Source organism: Lethenteron reissneri, unplaced genomic scaffold, assembly GCF_015708825.2.
Source record: "Lethenteron reissneri isolate LAM-NWPU_2019-01 unplaced genomic scaffold, ASM1570882v1 scaffold_216, whole genome shotgun sequence".
In the NCBI taxonomy this organism is placed as follows: domain Eukaryota; kingdom Metazoa; phylum Chordata; class Hyperoartia; order Petromyzontiformes; family Petromyzontidae; genus Lethenteron; species Lethenteron reissneri.
Window position 1 is genome coordinate 1,296,413 of NW_026891738.1, and position 21,937 is coordinate 1,318,349.

A 21,937-nucleotide genomic window follows, 5' to 3' on the forward strand; every position below is an offset into this window, starting at 1 on the left:
CCCAGTGCTTGATAACAACGAATGGGCGTGTGTGTGCCTGTGTGTGAGAGACAGACCGCGTGTGTGGACGTGAAATAAAGATTGTGAGCGTATGCCTTTCGAGTTGTTAAATATTGCATATTACCTAGGCAGTGAGGATAACGTATGAAGAATGAGTGTCTTGAGGAGTCGGGCAATGAGATATAATTTCCAAATGATACTAAGGCTCTCAATGCACTAAAACTTAAATCGTACACGAACTTGGTATGCATATATGTGGAGCATCATGGGCGAAAGGACAAATAAGCAGAACTCCATTATATATCCACATATAAATAGAAAAATAGTTTAGTCCATTGACCGTTGATTTTTCCATGCGAACATCAATCACCAAGCGGCATTTGTAAGCAGTCAAACTACAGACTGGTCTCGATGTGCTGATCATATCCAGCATTTCAGATTTTTTTGTCTCAAATACAAATTTTCGTGAGCTTTTCTTGCTTGGAAAGCATCCCACTGTTTCAGAAGAAAGCAAAACAGCCAACCCCACATTTAGAGCCTTAAAGTGCACCTAGCCTGGCACAGGCGCCGTAGTGACGTCGCCGTCACTTTGTGGCGAATGGCGGATATTGTTATTTGTGTTTGGGGAGCGGTAGTGTAGCGGTGAGCGCACTGCGCTCACGACTAACATCAGTGCCCGGATATGGTGTGTAAACATCGCCACTGGGGAGACAAAGGGGGCCGGGTGTGGTGTTGGCCACCCACTCCCTCGTGTGCCGTGCCGGCCTTCAGAGGCGCTGCTCACTAACAGCACTTGCCCCTATAGCCTGTTCAGGCTACACGGGGAATCATTGTCGTCGTGATGTGTGTGTGTCTTTCGGTAAAGTCACGTAGGAAAAAATGACCGTCACAGCCAGATAATCTGGGACCGTCACAGCCAGATAATCTGGCTGTGACGGTCCCACCTGATGACGGAGACTTGTGTTGCCTCCGAAACGTCGTGATTTTATTGTTTTAATTTTATTAATTTTAATGTAATTTTTTACCTACGTGACTTTACCGAAAGAACTAAGAGTATGAATCCTTGCAGTCACGAAAGCTTCAAATCTATAAGTGTGTGTGTCTGTCTGTGTGTGTGTCTCTGTCTGTGTGTGTCTGTGTGTGTGGGTATTTCTGTCTGTGTGTGTGTGGGTGTCTGCAATTGTGGTAACTCATTGCCCCCCTTTTGACTATTATCAGGACTCAAGGTATTATGGAAATAAAAGTGTTTTATGTTACTTTATTTCATGTTTTATTTGATTTATAAGACAGTATTTTGTATAGTGTTACATGAAAAAGTACCATATTCTTAATTGTGAGTTTGACAGTTCTTCCCTTTTTGTTGAACCTTAGCACATTTCTTAACACTGACCATATTTAAAAATTGTTGATTAATGTGTTCTGACTCATGAACCGTTCGATTTATGGACGGGTCACAGGAATGAATGATGTTCGTAACCCGAGGACTGCCCTATTTCTTCATGCCTGATTAAAAACATACAATTATCTCCTAAACAGCAGCATCCCTGCTTCCACCCCTGATGATCATGGTTGGCTCCATACGGTGCAAAAGATTTTCAACATAAATAAAACAAGTCTGTACCATAGCCTGTCAATCAGTATCTGCATATGTAGACAATTGAGGGTATTTATGTTCATATATTCCTGAACGCTTGGTTTATAACATTGAAAAAATATCAGTCCTGCTTTAATAACAAAAAAAATTTGTTTATACAAATGGATGCCACCATGCATGCATACCAGTTTTCCATTTTGTTATTTTCTAAAGTGGTAGCGAATGTGTGTATGGATGGGCGTGTGCTGTCTCAGAATTCGTGGTTTGTCCAGAATCATGTTAAAATGTTCTTGACATTTGCCATGCTTATAATCTACAATGCCATTATTATTTATTAAAGCTATTTTGTTAAGATTGCGTAAAAAAGATTTCACCCCTCCAGTCTTGCCTTTACAATACATTCCTCCTTATAATCACGCGTCAACATGTTCTACCATGACTGATGTGAAAAATCCAGTTTTTTAAACATTTTTGCTTGCATTGTGACTTTCATAGAATCTTAAATATGCCGGTGCCTTCCATCAAATGTCTCAGAACGTAGTCTTTTGCCTGACAGGTGCATTTTATCATGCACTCTTGTACATAAGTAGGCAGATGTTGGTCATTTTAAAGTGTTTTGTTCGCATATGTGATCACCAGCATTTGTACATTTAATTTCATTTTCATCTTTACATTTTCTCGTAAAACCCTTTTTAGATGTGTGTAAGCATCAAATTACTTCCTTTGAAAGTTAAAAAGCGTTAATCTTTACACGTATATTCATTGGGATTTATAATGTTTGACTCGAGACAAACACTCATTGCAGTTTCCCTGATGTGCGTATTCGGCTGTATGACAGCATATCGTGAATGACTGAAAACTTTACTCACACTGGGTTACTTTAACTCATCATCGTTTTAACTTTTCTGTAAACTTGAGCAACTTGCTGCACCCTATAATTTTGTCAAAGTATGTTTGTGTATGTTTGTGCGCAAGTCCACCACCGCAGTTCACCTCACCAGCATGTGTGTCGCCAGGGCCTCGACATTTGATCTTTGAGAATTAAATTTCGATTTAAAGCTTTCGTGACTGCAGGGATTCAACTTCTTGGTTCTTTCGGTAAAGTCACGTAGAAGGGAAATAATAAAATAATAAAAATAAAAATATTAAAATTAAACGGCTGCTTGCGTTATGGCCGAAACGTAGTGAAAATTTGAGAATTAACTTTAAGGCATTAAGCAGGAGTTGTAGGTTATCAAAGGGCTGTTGTAGCTATAGTTGTAAATCGTTACATTTATTTCGCACCGTATGTAGCCAACCACGCTCATCATAGGTTCGGGGGAAAGACAACAAACTAAACACAAAGCAGTTCTTAAGAAATTAGTTTCCAATCTTGATTTAAAATTGCATAGCTCCAGTAGTTTCCTAATGCCGAAAGGAAGAGCATTCCAGATGGACAAAGACGTGCACCTGATCGCATGCGATGCGGTGACCATCTTTATTCGATGACCAGTCAAAATCCACTGCAAGGATGAGCAGAGGTCACGTGATGGTTTATGATCCTTGACGAGATTAGAAAGGTATTGTGGTTCATTTGTGGCAATCATTTTGTGTGTAATGGCTGCAAACTTATAATGTATTCGTTTAGCAACTGAAAGCGAATGGAGATTGGTGAGCACTGGGTGGACGTGGTGTGATCTTGCAGTACCCGTCACGACACGTGCCAACAAATGTTGTACAGGCTGCAGCTTTATAATGTTTTTGCCAGACGTCTCGTAGAGTAGAGTTGCAATTATCTAACCTCATCGATACGATACTACACGCCACCGTGTTGGCTATGTCATGACTCAATGGTAGTCGAATGTGTTGTAGAGCCATGGAATTAAACTTGCAAGACTTGATTATATTTCGTATTTGGAGATCATACGGCATATTCTGTATCGATAATGATGCCGAGGCTCTTTAGATTAGTAGACAACTGAATCCTGACGTCTGCAACCACCACACCTGATCCTCCCAAAAAATGTTTAACCTCAGCCTGAATGCACACAAGCGGAACCTGCGAATGTTCTGGATTAAGCAGCAGTGGGAAATAAGCATATTGATGGAACTTAGTGACATCGACGAGCGGAAAGACTTCTGTTGAAAATAGGAAGGACCTGAGGACAGACCCCAATGGTGCACCAACCGGATTGGTACTGACCTTTTTAAAGTTAAATGTAAAAATAATCTAATTGACTTCTCTAAAAAGACCAGACTCAGCCAAGAATGTATATTAAGTGTGGAAATGCTCACGTCTTACATTGCACTGCTAGACAGTGTGCAACATATTCACATTATAATTAAACCTGAACAAACTGTTCCCATATCTGAATTCTGCCGAGCCCTATATATCCACCTGAGTAAAATCTCCCACATCCAATATTCCTTGCAGGATCTTTCACTTAAGACCCTCCCCCATGTTGTCATCACATTTTGACTGATCTACTACAACTCTATCCTCTAGAGTTTGCACAAATCCATCATCTCAGAGCTCCCAATAATAATAAAACATAATGATAATCTATAGAGTGCCTTTACATGCCCTATCTGAACAAATAGCAATCAAATTAATCACGAGTCTATAGGAAATTGAAGTGAGAAATATATGTAGTATCATTTATAACTTAAAAAACGTGAGTTTTTGAGTGGGATATTGAATGATAACAGCTTGAAAAAGCAGTGCCAGACTGGTTCAAGCCGGCAAGAGCAAAGGTGCGGTCCCTAAACACTATGGACTGCATTCCAAGCGAATGCCTTCAAGGCACTTGTCCGTTTCAGAATCTATAAAAGTCACAATGACGTACGGGCGAATGGATAACACCAGATTACGAGACCGCACGCACACACACACACAATCACATGCATTTCTTCCAGGGGCGAGGCCAGGTTTTAAAAGATGATTTATGAAGATTGTGAGCGTATGCCCTTTGAGTTGTTGAATATTGCATATTACATAGGCAGTGAGGATAGCGTATGAAGAAGGAGTGTCTCGAAGAGTCGGACAATGAGATATAATTTCCAAATTATACTAGCTGTACTACCCGGCTTCGCCCGGGACTTGTATCCACCCCAGTGGCGATGTTAATACGCCACACCAGTTACTCGTTTTGAGGCAGAGTCCCTCCCTCACCGCTCTTCCTCCCTCACCGCTCTCCCTCCCTCACCGCTCTCCCTCCCTCACCGCTCTCCCTCCCTCACCGCTCTCCCTCCCTCACCGCTCTCCCCCCCTCACCGCTCTCCCTCCCTCACCGCTCTCCCTCCCTCACCGCTCTCCCTCCCTCACCGCTCTCCCTCCCTCACCGCTCTCCCTCCCTCACCGCTCTCCCTCCCTCAGCGCTCTCCCTCCCTCACCGCTCTCCCTCCCTCACCGCTCTCCCTCCCTCACCGCTCTCCCTCCCTCACCGCTCTCCCTCCCTCACCGCTCTCCGTCCCTCACCGCTCTCCCTCCCTCACCGCTCTCCCTCCCTCACCGCTCTCCCTCCCTCACCGCTCTCCCTCCCTCACCGCTCTCCCTCCCTCACCGCTCTCCCTCCCTCACCGCTCTCCCTCCCTCACCGCTCTCCCTCCCTCACCGCTCTCCCTCCCTCACCGCTCTCCCTCCCTCACCGCTCTCCCTCCCTCACCGCTCTCCCTCCCTCACCGCTCTCCCTCCCTCACCGCTCTCCCTCCCTCAGCACTCTCCCTCCCTCAGCACTCTGTAGAGGACGTGACACTTTGATAAATTTACCTCAGAGTCGCGTGGTGGGTGTGGAGGCCTAGCACAGTGCAGAGCCTCCGGCCTCACATGATGTTCCCACCCGGCTGACGCAGGGTACGGGTGGCGTTCCCCCCCCCCCCCCCCCCGCGCTACAATTATACTGTCTAATTGCTATAATTTTATAATCTACCGAGCCTATAATAGTAATTGCACACATTGTGGTGGGGGGGGAGTGAAGAGGATGTGAAACTTTGATGAATGTACCTCAGAGTCGCGTATTAATGCGTGCGCCTATTTTTAACGGGAATAAAAAATGGCGTCCACCCCGCGGCGAAGGCGTCGCTACCCGTTTTCAGGGGCAACCGCCGTCCAATGAAAGCGGCGAAGGCGTCGCTACCCGTTGCCAGGGGCAACCGCCGTCCAATGAAACTGCAGCCCACGGCGAAGGCATCGCTACCCGTTGGCAGGGGCAACCGCCGTCCAATGAAAGCGGCGAAGGCGTCGCTACCCGTTGGCAGGGGCAACCGCCGTCGAATGAAACTGCATATGGTGCGGCGACACACACAGACACACAGACAGACAGACAGATTAGCGATTTTAAATATATAGATTTATTACGGAGTGTTAGAAATAGGTAAGTCAAGAGTGTGTTTAAGTGAAGTGTTTAAAGATAATTTATTAGGGAAGTTTAAAAACAAATCAATGAGAACTTGTGGGTACACAATGTTTTTAGTGACACCGCCAGGTGCGTAGACAAATAAGTTTTTGGCGGATCCGACGCGAGAGCAGGCCACGTATAGTTGGCCGTGGGCAAAGCAAGGCGTTTGTAGATTGATCCCAGCAATTAGCAATGTTTGACCTTGAGATTTGTTAATGGTCATTGCATAAGCCAAACGAATGGGGAATTCTGTTCGCTTGAAGGGAAATGGGACATCTTCGGCAATAATGGGGATCCGTGGCAATAGCACTTCAACCCCTTTGTCACTGCCGGTCAACACAACTGCTTCAATTAAGTTAGGAAACAAAGACTTGACACAAAGTCTTGTACCATTGCAGAGTTTTGGAGCATTGAGGTTTCGCAACAAAATTATAGGTGCGCCAACCTTGAGCTCCAGTTTGTGTTGAGGCATGCCTGGCAATTCTTGAGAGTCAAGAAATTCAGTGGGAAAGCGGACTGCATCGTCATTTTCAAGTGTCTTGTTGAACGACTTGTACGTGACAGCAGGCTGTGGCAGCAAGCCCAAAATATCAGCATTGATTGTATTGACATCATCGTTCCGGGGTGCCAGTATAGCTCGTGCACATAGCCAAGTGTACAATTCATGTCCCATAGGTTTGGTGGCGATATCAGGATAGACTTTGTCTTTTAAGTCGCTAGGAGACGACAACATATGACAAAAGTCGATAGGGAGTGCAACGTCATCGTTATGGATTGGCTGCATAGTCCCATTCCCAATGTGGAGTAATGTGTCGGCAAAACGTTGAGCCGACACATCGCCACTGGTCAATAGGCGCATGTTAGTAGTCAACTTTAGCTTATGGACCTGGGTCCAAAGCCGGCTTTTCTTCAAGCATGCATGGACCTCATCCGCCATGGTTCCCCGGGTAATGATAGGCAGGGTCTGACGAAAGTCCCCTGATAAAATGACACAGACTCCTCCCATGACTTGAGCGGGTTCGCGGATATCGCGTAAAGTCTCATTGAGGAGTTCTACAGCTCTTTTGTGTGCCATGGTACATTCATCCCAAACAATGACTTTGCAAGCACGTAACAATTTGGCAGTAGCACTTTGGTTGGAGATATTGCAAGTGGCATGTTCGCGTGTCAAATTCAGAGGTAGCTTGAATGTGGAATGAGCTGTGCGTCCCCCATCCATAAGAGTAGCAGCAATGCCAGAAGAAGCTGTTGCTAACACAATATCTCGTTTTGACCGGACAGAGGCTAATATGGTGTTGATGAGAAACGTCTTGCCAGTGCCAGCAGGTGCGTCGAGGAAGGTGACGGAACCTTGTCCGGAGTAGATCTTCTCCATCAAGGATACATATGCCGTATGTTGCGCAGGCACATTCTGCAATAGAGGCAGATTGTGGTCCACAAAACGTGAGAGAGCAATAGTATCGTAGTTCTGCTCCCGAACAATTTCTGCACAAAGGGCCACTCCAAGGTCTCGTCGAGGTGGATCCAGACCAAAGTGGTCCAACGGCCGCCCCGCCATAGACAAAGTGATGTTCTCAATCATGATCAAAGCCTCATTAGTCATAGCATCGGACAATTGAAGTCCTTGGTTGTTGGACTCATTTTGCAAGCGAAACAGAATGTCTTCAGCCATGTGATCTTTGTAAGCATCCCACAGGTCCCTCGCATTAGCTGGAGTATACGTAGTCAAAATAATAGCGAATAGATGGCGGATTTTTGACGGTCCTCGACAGTCTACTGCTTCTCGCATGGCCTGGTGCAAATGATCTTCGCTTTCAAGAAGGGCCAAACCTTGGCACGCTTGTTTAAACGTATCACAAAGTTGTCCATCGACCCTTTTAATGAACTCAAAGGATGTTGGGCCTCTGACGTTAATCAAAAGCAAACGGAGATAATAGCATTCCGTTTGGGACATATGAACGGTATACATCCGACCCAATGCGTGGTCCTTGCAAACGCCAGGCCAGCCTTCCACTGGTAGCCCCTTGAGACGACGGTTCCAAGTGTAGTTCTTCCAAGTGTAATACGACGGAATGTCTGAGTACAGTAGCGTACGCGCAAACTCATCGCTTTCGCAAAGTTGGAAGAATGCAGTCAACGTAGTATTGCGACGCACTTGAAGGACTGTGTCGACGTTGCCCGGTGTAAAATACACGCGTTCACCGTTTTCGAGATGCACATCAAGATGGACAACGGCAGGAAACCGATCATGGATCGAAAAGCTGAAGATTCTCCATATAGCCTCGTTGCTGCTTATGTAGCGGCCCTGTTGAAACTGTCGAACCTCGTCCAAATTTTCAGTGCCTCCAGTGACCTCAAAGGCAGCTTGGTCGCTGCCTTTGTAGACATACTTGCAAATGTATTTGATAGCCTTCACAGACTGGCAATATTCGACATTGATGTGCGCATGGAACATCTTGCACAAAATAGGCGAGTATGGCACAACATATCGGTTGTCGTACGTAAATTCTTTCCCACGGATAGTCTTTTTGAATGTATGACCACCATGGTTCGAATCTTGTCTTCTGTACAAAGGATACCCTTCTTTGTCAGTTTGTGTTTGGACAATGAATTGCCTCGGGTAGCGCTTCGAACAAACGCCATTTAGCATGCACGGTGAGGAAGGATTGTCCCTTCCGCATGGACCATGAAGCAAGTTTGTAGTGACAGTTGTGTACAAAGCAGGGTCGATGTTGGAATCTGGGATCTCAGCAGTGATAATAAGATCGACTTGATTCGGGCGTATTTTTTCAGCCAACCAAACCAAGATGTGCGCATGGGGCAACCCACGTTTTTGCCATTCCACCGAATACATGTGGCAAATGGTGTCACCAAATATCTTTCCCTTGGAGATGACTTCCATCATCTTTTTAAGCTTGAGACGAAAGACCCGAGCGATCACATCGTGACGATGTGTATGTTTTTGGTTTTGGAATAGATGACGTTCTATTTCCTCCCACTTGGGGTTGCATGTGAACGTAACAAAAAGATCAGGTCGCCCGTATTTGCGCACATACGCCATGGCATCTTGAGCGTATTTGTGCATGTGTCTCGGGCTACCAGTGAACGTAGCAGGCAAGACGACACGTCTCCCAATTTTGGCGTACATGTCGACCACGAACTGATGGAACAATTCACGAAAGTACAGCAATAGGTTTTTAGTACCATCGCGAATCATGAGCATGTAGCAGTAGAATTGCATACATGACACCTTTTTAGCACTTTGCCCTCCGTTTTGATAGATATCAAAGTGATAACCATCATGTCTGTTCCAAAAAATCAAGGGGTACTGCAGTGGATCATACGTAGGATTAAATTCGGAAATCCGCACCAAAACACCGCTTGATTTCTCAAGCACAATGTCCCTTCTCTTTCCGTTTTCTCCACAGATGATGACTGCGACGTGGGGTGCCGTTGGTGCGTTGTACCGCCCACGATGCTCATCCCCAGGTGTTTTGTCCCCACGAATGATCAAGCGCTGGCCTGGTGTAGTCAAATTCCCAAGATGGTTTTTGAACTGTCGCACCAACTTGTTGTGGTCATTAAGCATGTCTTGAAGCATCACAACCACCTCACGGTCCTTGTACCGATCTCGTTCGTTCTGAACTGTGAAGCTCAATCGAGCATCGGTGGCGGTGTCGATACCATCGCAAAAATAAATCTGCAAGAACTGAGGATTATTATCACCGAAAGGCAACAATGACCCTATTCTATGGTACACTTGACCCTTGACGCGAAACGTTGGCATAAAGCCCCCCTGATCCTTAACGTCTGCACCAAAGCTGGTCATCTGAAATGCAGAGTTAAAGCGCCGGATATTGTTTTGGAAATGCCGATCCAAGTCTCCATTCCCGTACAACAGTTCAATCAACGGCGAAGGGGGTTGTGGCAAAGCAGGCAATACGACCTTGCCACTTGCACAACATAGACCCTTGGGTTCTCCTGCAAATGTCAAAGCAGTGCATTGGACACACCGCTTGTCCATGAGACCAAGTTGGAGAACGCGCATATCGGCATATGGGTCGTCGGGTGAATAGACGAATGCGGCGCCAATTAGGTCTCGATAGTTTGTCGAGACCCGGAGAGCTCTGCGCTGTGCATCGTCAGCGCGTCGTGCTGAGAGCTGGCGTTCATCTTTATTTCGCCGTGCCACGGCAGTTCCCTCGCGATCCACTCGGCGTCGCGCTTCACGCTCTTGGGTGCTTTCGTTGGCACGTGCGTCCGACGTAAGTTGGCGGTCGCGGAGGCGTCGCGCCTCGCGTTGTTCGTCGGTTTCGTTAGAACGTGCGGCCGACGTAAGTTCCCGGTCGCTCTGGCGTCGCGCGTCGCGTTCTTGAGCGGTTTCGTTTGCACGTGCGGCCGACGTAACTTCCCGGTCGCTCTGGCGTCGCGCGTCGCGTTCTTCAGCGGTTTCGTTAGCACGTGCGTCCGACGTCACCTCGCGGTCGCGGAGGCGTCGCGCCTCGCGTTCATCGTCGGTTTCCTCGGCACGTGCGTCCGACATGAGCTGGCGGTTGCGTTGGCGTCGCGCGTCGCGTTCTTCCTCGGTTTCCGCTGCACGTGCGTCCGACGTAACCTCACGGTCGCGTAGGTGTCGCGCCTCGCGTTCTTGGGGGGTTTCGTTGGCACGTGCGTAAGACATGAGCTCTCGGTTGCGTTGGCGTCTGGCTTCAAGTTGTTTGGCAGTAGCTTGGGTGCGCAAGCGCGCCTTGCCAATTGCTTTATTCTCGCGGCTTTGTTGCAACGCTTCTGCCGTTTGCGCCGCATGCATAAACGCCTCCCGTTCACGTTTCTGTTTCTTTTGGTCTTCGGTCATAACGCGCTTTGGTGCAGGTATGGAGGCTGCTTTGTCGGTCGTTGTACGGGCTTTCTTGTTGCCTTGTTTAGTTGTCGTGGTTTGCGCTTTACGCTTTCCCTTGCTTGATGTAGACATTGATACTTGTTTTCTATGGAATAGAAAGGAACTTAGAATTAACTCCAGCAAGTTCACACGTGCGTGGGAAAACACGACCAATAGCGCGTAACGCCAAAGCGTCAACACTATTAGTTGGTTGACAGTCGTGTTGTAAATGCCTACCAATGGGGAAACACAAGTGTAGTTTAGAGTGGTGTTGTAGTTCCCTAGCAATGAGGCAACACGACTGTGGCGCTGTAAAGTCGTGTTGGAGATCCCTTGCAATGGGGCCCTTCCCATGGGGCAAGACGACTATGGCGCTGTGAAAATAGTGTTTGCGTGCCCCCGATTTATGGGGTCCGAACGAAACGTTGACCTGACGCCTTTCGGTATGACCAGTCTCTTTGCACTTTGCGGTGTGAACACGTCTCTGCCATTGGCCATACAACTGTAGTTGTAGACGGTTGGCTCGGATCATTAGCTTTAGGTGAAGTGCGGTTTGGTGCACGAAACAATATAGCGACGCAAGACAAAATTCCCGGCCACATGCAAAATGAGTGTGTACCGGCTTGGGGATCCTTGAGATATCCGTACGTGCGGAAGGTACATGTGGGCAAACCCATGGTACAGAAAACGCACATTTGGCCGCACCCCCCTGGGGAGAAGTTGATGTGCCAGGACATGAGGCAGTGAAGAATTTAGTTGTGCGTTTAGTGTATTTTTAAAGCATTTTTAAGGGTCAAAAAAATGTTCCCCTCACTACCAGCGTGGCACTTGCCATGAGCCGTCTCCCCCACGAAAGGCGCGTGAGTGGGGATGGTCATGCACATGAATAAATAATAAGTATAACCCGTAAAAGTTAAGTTTATAACTCAAAAATCTTAATATGCGTGGCAGCGAACTGAATATAAAAGATTTGATAATATATTCGCCTGTGAAGGACGCGGGGATCGATGCCGCAATTTTTGGCATGGGAAGCGCCGAGCGGCGCGGTGGAATTAATGAATAAATTTGAATATAACAAAATAGATCATTAAAGCACTTTAAAGGTGAAGGATTAAAAAAGTGACATGCCTATTCCCATCGCGGGGCACGGGACGTGCCTCCCGGCAAATCCCTCGCAAGCGATCGTACACAGATGGACAGACAACTGAACAGTACGACGTTTGGCTGGTAATTTCATCCAGCATCAGCGAAAGGACGTACTCTGAAATGGGAATTGTTGTGGTTTTACGCTTGTACACACCGGTGGGCCAAAGCAGAGACTTATGAGTGTTTTATCAACGGGACACTTTTTGACTGATTGGCCGTGTGGGGTGGTGGAGGGTTACAACACATTAATAATTAACGCGAGCGAAAGCCAATAAAGTTATTTTTGAAGAATGGTTGCGAAAGAGTACGTGTTACAAAAAGACTCACTTTACTTAAGAAGCAGGCTAATGTGTACATGATAGACTGTCAGTACAGCCAGCCAGAAATATAACCAGGCTACACTGTACATTCTAGAGTGGCAGTACGCTCAGCCAGCTTAATGAGTATTTGTTGAGTGAACATTTAAACAAATCCATTATTGGCGCGTGGGGTTTAAACATAATTATACAGTTGTTTTTTCATGAGAAATGGTAATTGTTGTGGTTTTCCGCTTGAACACAGCGGTGGGCTAAAGCAGTCAAGTCTTAGTCTTTTATGAACGTGACAATTTTGTGCAGATTGGGCGTGTCGGGTGGTGGATAAGGGTGACGACACCTTAATAAATAAGGCGATCTAAACGCAATAACGTTGTTTATGAATAATGTTTGCGAAAGCGTACGTGTTACAAATTGACTAACTTTAATTCCTAACCAGGCTAATGTGTACATGATAGACTGGCAGTACACCCAGCCAGCTGAATAAGCAGGCTGCAGTCAACATAATAGACGGGCAGTAAGCTAAACCAGCTTAATGACTATTTGTACAAAGAACATTTAAAGAATCGATTATAATAACCAGGCTACAGTCTACATTATAGACTGCCAGTACACCCACTCAGCTTCATAAGCAGGCTAGAGTCTACATGATAGAGTGGCAGTACGCTCACAGAGCTTAATAAGCAGACTACAGTGTACATAATAGACTGTCAGTACGCTCACCCAGCTTAATGAGTATTTGTACAGTAACCATTTAAAGAATAGATTATTGGCGCGTAGGGTTTTTACTTTAGAGTGGCGTGGTGGGTGTCGAGGCCTAGTAGCGTGCAGAGCCTGCGGCCTCGCCAAAATTGGGCACCCGACAGAGGCAGGGTACGGGTGGCGTTCCTTCCCCCCCCCCTCAGCGCTCCAACAATACTGTGTAATGGGTATTATTTAATTAATTACGGAGCCTATGAAAGTGGCGAAGGCGTGGCTAGCCATTGGCAGGGGCAACCGCCGTCCAATGAAAGTGCAGCCCTTGGCGAAGGCGTCGCTAGCCGTTGCCAGGTCCAATGAAAGCGGCGAAGGCGTCGCTAGCCGTTGGCAGGGGCAACCGGCGTCCAATGAAAGTGCGTATGGTCCGGAGACACACAGACACACAGACAGACAGATTCACGATTTTATATATATAGATAAGGCTCTCAATGCACTAAAACTTAAATCATACACTAACTTGTTATGCATATATGTGGGTCATCATGGGCGAAAGGACAAATAAGCAGACCTCCATTCTATATCCACATATAAATAGAAAAATAGTTTAGTTCATCGACCGTTGATTTTTTCCAGGCGAACGTCAATCACCAAGCGGCATTTGTAAGCAGTCAAACTGCAGACTTGTCTCGATGTGCTAATCAAATCCAGCATTTCTGATTTTTTTTTTGTCTCAAATATATATTTTTGTGAGCTTTTATTGCTTGGAAAGCATCCCACTGTTTCAGAAGAAAGCAAGACAGACAACCCCACATTTAGAGCCTCAAAGTGCACCGAGCCTGGCACAGGCGCCGTGGTGACGTCGCCGTCACTTTATGGCGAATGTCGGATATTGGTATTGGTGTGTGGGGAGCGGTAGTGTAGGGATGAGCATACTGCGCTACAAAAGTGGCGACCCGAATTCGATTCTTGCTCACGGCTAACATCAGTGCCGGAAGCCCTGGTGTGTAAACATCGCCACTGGGGAGACAAAGGCAGTCGGGCGTGGCGCTGGCCAATCACCCCTACGTGTGCCGTGCCGGCCTTCATAGGCGCTGCTCACTAACATCACTTGCTCCTATAGCCTATTAAAGCTACATGGGGGATCATTGTCGTCGTGGTGTGTGTGTCTGTGTGTGTGTGCCCGGCAAAACAACCTCCTACCTCCTCGCGGTGCCGGATGGGCAACACTGTCGTGGACATTGCTGTGGGAGGAGGGCCAATGTCACATTGGCCTCTCCCCTCATGGCGTCTGTGACCACCACAGTGCCTAAACGGGGGCTTTGGACGGGTGCGAGGGGCTGGTAACCCCTCCACCTTCAATAAATTACCACGAAACCACGAATTAAACATAAACCTGTAACTAATAAGCTTGTGCCGGAGGCCCCGGGGGGACAGGCGTCTATGACGTCTCCTGGCCAAACCCCAATTGGTGGAGCCAGGAGATTGAATCTTCACCCTCGGGGCTCCTCCAGAAACAACGAAAAGCCATTACGGATGGCCACGTGGAATGTTCGAACGATCACTGCGGAGGAGAGGCTGCCACTCCTCTGTCGGGAGCTGGACCGGTACCGCCTGGATCTCTGTGGCATTCAGGAGGTCCGGTGGACCGGTTCTGGCTCCTGCCATCATGAGGGGTGGACAGTCCTCTACTCGGGACAGGAGACTGACAAACAACAGGGTGTGGCTCTTCTTTTGAACAAAAGAATGAAGGGGGCGTGGGAGCGTGGCGGTGAGGTGTGGGAAGCTGTAAGCCCCAGGATACTTTGGGCTCGCCTTCCCATCAACCAGAGGCGAGGAGTGGTGGTCGTGGTTACTTATGCCCCCACTGAAGACGAACATCCGTGGAGGGATGCAGGCAAAGCCGATGAGTCAGATGCCTTCTATGACCTCCTGTCACAGGTGCTGGCTAAAGTGGCCAATCGTGACAGAGTCATCTTGTTGGGTGACTTCAATGCCCGAGTTGGTCATGATGCTGGCACCTGGTCTGGAGTGATTGGAAGGCATGGGCCAGATTAGCTGAATAACAACGGTAGGAGGCTGCTAGATTTTTGTGCAGCCCATGGGCTTGTAATTACAAACACGCTCTTCCCGCATCGGCGCATCCACACAACATCATGGACGCATGCCGGGTCCAAGCAAGAACATCTGCTGGATTACATAGTGACGGACCAGCAGATGCGAGCCCATGTCCTTGACACCAGGACCTACCGTGGAGCTGATCTGCCCTCTGACCATCGACTAGTCATCAGTAAGATGCGCCTGCCATTCTTCCACTCCGGTGGTGGGTGTACACCCAGGACCCCATTCCAACCTAAAGTGGCCTGGTCTCAGTTAGCTGATGAAAGTTGCAAGCGAGAATTTCATCATCGCTTGCAGCTGGGGTTGGCATCGTCCCCCACTCCTCCTGATGTCGAGGGTAAATGGGCGAGATTTAGGACTGTGACTCATGCAGCGGCAATGGCTTCTTTGGGTACGCGGTCCAGACCTCCCCAGAAACCCTGGCTGACAGAGGAGGTGTTCAGGTTAGTTGAGAAAAAGCGACAGGCCCACTCTCAACGGCTACAGCATCCCACGTCAGAGAATGAGGAGGTTTACCGCAGCCTTCGCTAGGAGGTTCGGAAAGCCGTAAGGCGCTGCAAGGATGGGTGGTGGTCGCGGGTTGCTGAGGAGATTGAGTCTGCCTCAGTGGCCCGCGATCACAAATCACTATTTAATTCCATCAAAAAAGTAACCTGCAGCGCCACACCTATTACCATCATTAGGGGAAAAAACGGTGATCCAATCTCCGACCCCCAGGAACAGGTTTGCAGATTTGCTGAGCATTTCTGTGAGGTCCTGGGGGAGGGGAAATCCCTAAGTCAGGAAAACATCATGGCACAACATGGGGATAACCCTGCTGAGGCTGCGGTGCCTCAAATATTGGAAGAGGTCACCCCCTGTGAGTGGCTGGCTGAGGTGCCAACTGTTGAGGAAGTACTGAAGGCGATCCAGAGTCTGAGACTAGGAAAGGCACCAGGCAGAGATGATCTCCCAAGCGAAATGATCAGGGAGGGTGGCGTTTGTGCACAGACTGCTGTTGTATCTATGCCCTGTTTTTCAAAAATTAATATTAAGAATAATAAAAAAAAATGTTTTTTTTTTATCTATATATATATGTTTTTAATTAAATAATGAAAACAGCCCCTACTCCTCACAAACACACGAGGAATCTGTGAAACGGGGAGGGCCATTAAACGACAAGACTTTAGAGCACAGAGAGGTCAGAGACATCCAGATGGACAAAAAGGCGATGGCCTAACCTTCCCAAGACGTCTGGAAATGCACAGATAAGGTGCAGAGCAGAGAAACACAACTGTTGCAACTCGCGTTTTCTTTAACGTTTTCCTTAACGAAAAGTATAAACTTAACAAAAAGAATTAACCAGCAAACAATAGGGGCTTGTTATTAGATATTCCCTTATATTACTCGTATTCACCGCATATATATTATTTTGTATTGTATGTTTCTATCTACATGACCTTCCTAAAAACTAAAGAATACGAATTCCAGAAAGCTTAAGTGGAAACTTAGTTACACTTAACCTCAGGACATTAAAATATAACTCAGAATAAAACACCAATCCCTGGAAACAAACGCATAACCAAACTTGGCAAAGCCTTCAAAATAATGATGTAACGAGGATCATTACGAATATTCATTAAACATAGACCGAATAATAACCACAATATACTAAGACCGAGGGAACTCATAAGAAATATCAAGAATAAATGTAACACACAGGACCACATAAATGTATTGCAAAAATCTCCTCAGCCACCTTTGTCTCCAACGGTCCGGCACAAACAGATGGCCCCATAAATACTTAGGGGGTTAGAAAGGGTCGCGAAGGGGGGTCTGTGCTGACATTCCGAGGGCGTCTGTTTTCTTGTTTGTTTCCCTCTCGCAAGAGACGCGGAGAGAGGAGAGGGTGTTCACGTTTTTGAGTTTAAGCACAAACGCGCAGAAGAGTGAGCAGTCTGGTTCGAGTCGCGCTCAGTCTTGTAACTCGGCTTGCGACGCGGCGTTGCGACGGGGCTCGCAAGGGAGCTGTGGCGGATCGTGCCTCGAGGAGAGATGGGACGACGAGGGGTCGTTCGATTCGCAGAAGTCTGAGTTCAACCTGGGTCGAGGCTGGGTTCAGCCGTGCTCCGGCTGGTGGAGCGTCGTGAGGGAGCAAACACCGATACCGATGGCAGGTGTCGCTTCTCGCAGAACGAAGTGTCGAGGTGTGGTTAAGTGCGAGTGAAGCTGGCAGCTGCACGAACAAAGGAAAGCACGGAGAAGAGAGAGTGACGAGTGACATCAAGCAATCAACCTGTAGAAAGGGTGGAAATCGTCAAGCGTCGACCAAGCGAGCATCGAAAAGGACGAGCAGCAGCGGATGAGCAACAAGAGCCATCGTTCATCGCCAGAGCGCTCCAAGCCGGTGAGCGCGCACAGCCGCGTCGTCCAAAGCCTGAGCCAACACAGCCTGAAGTAAGGGCGAGTGTCCGTATGAAGTTGGCAGCGATCAAGGAGAGAGCGACGACAATATCATCGCGCACCGCCAAAGGCGAGCATCGTGCCGACTCAACAATCATCCAGCATTGGAGAAGCCTGGAGTTGCCACCAAGAGAGAGAGAGAGCGCCATCGAATGCGCCGTGTGTTTGATACACAGACCGACCAACACCCAGTGAGAACAGACAAGACGTCCAGCAGCGACGACGGAATCATCGCGCACCACGTCGGCGAGCGTCGTGCCAACGCCGCTCAATCGAGCAGTGGAGAGAGAGAGCGCACGAGCAGAGACACGCCCGAGCGAGGGAGCAGCACGGGCTCGCTGCGGCCACGCCCAAGCGAGAGGAACCTCTCTGGCCGCTGGTTGTATCCTCCCCCACACCACAAGCTCCGACACAGCGCCCTGCCTCTGCTTAAAATATTAATTATCAAGGGAACAATACAACGCACACACAACACGCACACGAATAAGACTTTCAAAAAGTTATCTTGTGTTTCAAAAAGGGTTGCCATTTCAAGGTGGTGCGTTCAATATCAACTGATCGTGCAAAGCAGTTGCTGCCGTCGAGTTACATGAATAAGAATGTTTTAGTCATTTATTTTCGTTATATAATCTTGCCGATGAATCTAATGACGTATACTTTTGCCTTTGCATATTACAGTGTCATATGTTTGTTTAGAATAAAAATTGCTTTACACCAAGTGTTCGAGTGCTTCTTTCCAAGTCCATGCAAAACTGTCTTATTTATAAGAACTGTTACCTGCGATGAGATATGAATTTGGAGACCTAACATAGCATAAACACACTAAGATAATCAGTAAATGTTTAATCAAAGATAATCGTTTTATCCTGATTGATACAACTCTGGATAACGAAGCTAAGCCATAATTATCATAACTGCAGACATTAACATAATCGCAAGCATTCGCATAAATTACTACGATTATATCGGTGATTATCATAATTTATACATATGTATGGGGTGTTAGAGAGAGAGCCCGTTATGCATGGCAGCTTATGGCAAACAAACACAGTGGGCGGGGCTACGTGAGTGCACGGGGAGGTGCTCTCTACGACGTCCGCGCCAGGCACCCTGGGGGGGCTGATTCGGAGTTATGATCCCCCGGGGCCCCACCCCTCAGCGGGGGGTTGGGTATAAAAGGGGATGTGTCGGAGGGCTCGGGAAGAAATGTTAAGCTAACCGGTGAAGACTGAAGACGTCTTAGCTAGAGCCCTGGACTCCCCTGGTTCGCCGTCCTTATCAGGGCCGAACAGGACCGAGCCAGCGGCGTGGTCCCGAGAGCCAGAGCCGGTGCTCTTGTCAGAGCTGGTCTGGGACTCAGGGTACCGGGCCCGACTTACCAGTGTCGGGCCAGATAGCCTCCCCTAGCCCGTTAGTGGAGGACTAGGAGGCAGGCTAGGAGTAGCTAGCGCGTGTATCCCCAGCTAGCCGGGTGAGGGGGCCGACACCCCCTCTAGTGTTGTATGCCACAACCGTGCTGTGTGAAATAAACCCGTGTGCCTCCAACTCCGGCGTCCAAGAGTCGTGAACTCTACTACATCTGGTGTCAGAAGTAAAAATCTACGAACATGGACACGCGCCGGACAGCTCGAGTCAGGGTACCGGAGGCGGAGGACACCGTTGCAGTCGGGGAGCCCGGGACGGCTGAAGAAAGCACAGAGCAGTCGGGGCCGGATGCGTCCACACCGCAGCAACAAGAGAATGGGGAGCCGTCGACAGAGGGGCTGAGGCAGGCGCACGCTAAGCTGGCGGAGCTGCTGTACGCCGCTGCCACCATGCTGGACCACATCACACAGCTGGGGGCTGCTGGACCGCCACGGGGCGACGGCAGCCGACGACCACAGCGCCTTCCCGCCATTTCGACGGAGCACCACTTTGAAAATCCCGCCATCGCCGCAGCTGCTGTTGAGGGCGTGGCCGGTCTGAGCATCGCGTCCAACGGCGGGCGTACAGTACCTGCTGCGTCATCACCAACGGACGGAACGTCACCACGGGTGCGACCGGCGATGCCATCGGTTGTTCGCGCCGAGGCAGAGCCGGGTGAGGGGGACGAGGGAGTGCGACCTTCCGCGGCAGCCGCTGCGCTACATCAGCGACTACCTCCATTTAAAGAATTTGTGGGCGAAGAAGGCGACTGGGGCGGCTTCCAGCGGCGCTTCCTCGCTCACCAGGAGATGGCGCAGTGGACGGACGCCGAGGCTCTCCGCGCGCTGCCGGCACTCCTCGACAGCGACGCCCTCGCCACTCTAACATCGGCACCGAAGGAGAGGCGCTCCACGCTGCAGACGGCGATGCAGCTGCTGGCTGCAGTCTACGGTCCGCCGTCGGACTGTCGGCAACTCTTTTACGATCGCCAGCGGGGGGCAAAGGAGTCGCCCTTGGCGTACCGCACAAGCCTCCTGGCACTGGCAAAGGCGGCCTTTCCACGGATGGACAACGAAGGTGTCGACGCCATGGTTACGGAGAAGATACTCCTGCTGGCGGACGACTTGGATATCGTCATCGTCGCACAGGACGACGCGGAGATGTGCTCCCTCCAAGCGGCACGACTCCTCCACGCAAACCTGCTCTCGCAACGACGGAAGGCCAGTAAGGCGGCGAGCGGGCGTGCCATGGCTGCAGCCACCCTCCCGGCGGAAGAGATTTGCGCCATCGACCATCAACGGCAGCAGGGAGCGGGAGTAGGGGCCGACCGGGGTGGTTCGAGCCATCTCGACCATCCATCGTCATCGCCAGCGCTCCCGCGCTGTTACAACTGCGGCATCCGGGGCCATGTCGCCTCGGGGTCACGCTCTCCTCGGCAGCGCGGGACGACACCTCGACGGGACGCCGGCCCTCTTCCCAAGCTCCATCATCATAACCCGGCGAGTCGCGGCACCCCTCAAGTTTGGCCCACGCACACGCCCGTCAGACACTCAAACACCGCAGCGAATGGGGGGCCGATATTGCGCACCATCGCACCAACACGCACCACTCTGGGTACTCATATCGAACCCAGCCAGTGGTCCGTGTTGGCCCATCGCGTTGTAGCCGCATCGTCGGGGTCGTCTGCCGTTGTGGGGCACATCGACGGGGTTGAGGTGCGCATCCTGGTCGATACGGGAGCATCGGCGACCATTATTTCGGAATTAATTTACAATATTCTCCCTGTCCAGAGCCGTCCTTTGATGCCCGTTAACGTGCCATTCTATGCTGCTAATGGGGGCTCACTTGGCATCATTGGACAAATTCGAGCCCAAATTTGTATCGGGGATATTAAATTGTCTGGGCCGATTTTTGTTTCCTCCTCGCTGGCGGTTCCGTGCCTGCTGGGGACGGACTTCCTGGCCAAAATGCCGATTAGGATATTAATCGACCAGGGATGCATTGAGCTCCCGTCGGGCCGACGCATGGCGTTTCTGCCATCCCCCGTTACGAGTCGGACGGCGTTCGCGACGGTGCCGGCGTTCGTAGATAGAACGGTGCGCGTTCCTCCGGGGGCACAAATGTTGATTCCTTTGAAACTTCGGCGGCCCTTCGCTAAGGGCATTGGGGCCCAGGGGGTTCTGCTGGGGCCGTCTAGGGCCGGGGTTAGTGGACCTCATTTACTTCCGGCCCAGACCATAGTAAGAGGGGACGGAGACCCCTTCATCGCGGTCCTCAATGTGGGCTCGTAGACGGTGGTGGTCCCACAGGGGACCGTGCTTGCTCACGCAACGCCGGTGCCCTGTGAGGAACCCGTCGCGAATCACGTGAGCGCTGTCCCTGCGCCGCGACCACATTCGGACAGCGATAAAGGGTGGCTCGAGGCGCTTTGTGCGGGATCGACGGACCTGTCAATTTCAGAGCGTCAACAACTTAAAACACTACTGCGGGAATTTTCCGACGTTTTCAGTTGGGACAAATACGATTTGGGCTGCACTCATCTGCTGCGTCACCATATTGACACGGGTGACAGCGCGCCAATACGCCAGAATCCTTTTCGGTTAAGTCCCGCCGAAAAGGACCATGTCAAATCGGCTGTTGATGACATGTTAGCCGCCGACATCATTTCTACCTTCCACCAGCCCTTGGGGAGCGCCGATCGTCCTAGTTAAGAAACAGGACTGGCTCGTTGCGGTTTTGCGTTGATTTTCGGCGCCTTAACAAAATTTCGGTTGCCGACGCATACCCGCTCCCACGGATGGACGAATCGCTTGACGCCTTGGCGGGAGCGCGATTCTTCTCTACATTGGATTTACTTTCGGGATTCTGGCAGCTTCCTCTGGACGATGATTCAAAGCCTAAAGCTGCTTTCCGTACACCGCACGGCCTGTTCCAATTCAACCGGTTGCCGATGGGACTCCACTCA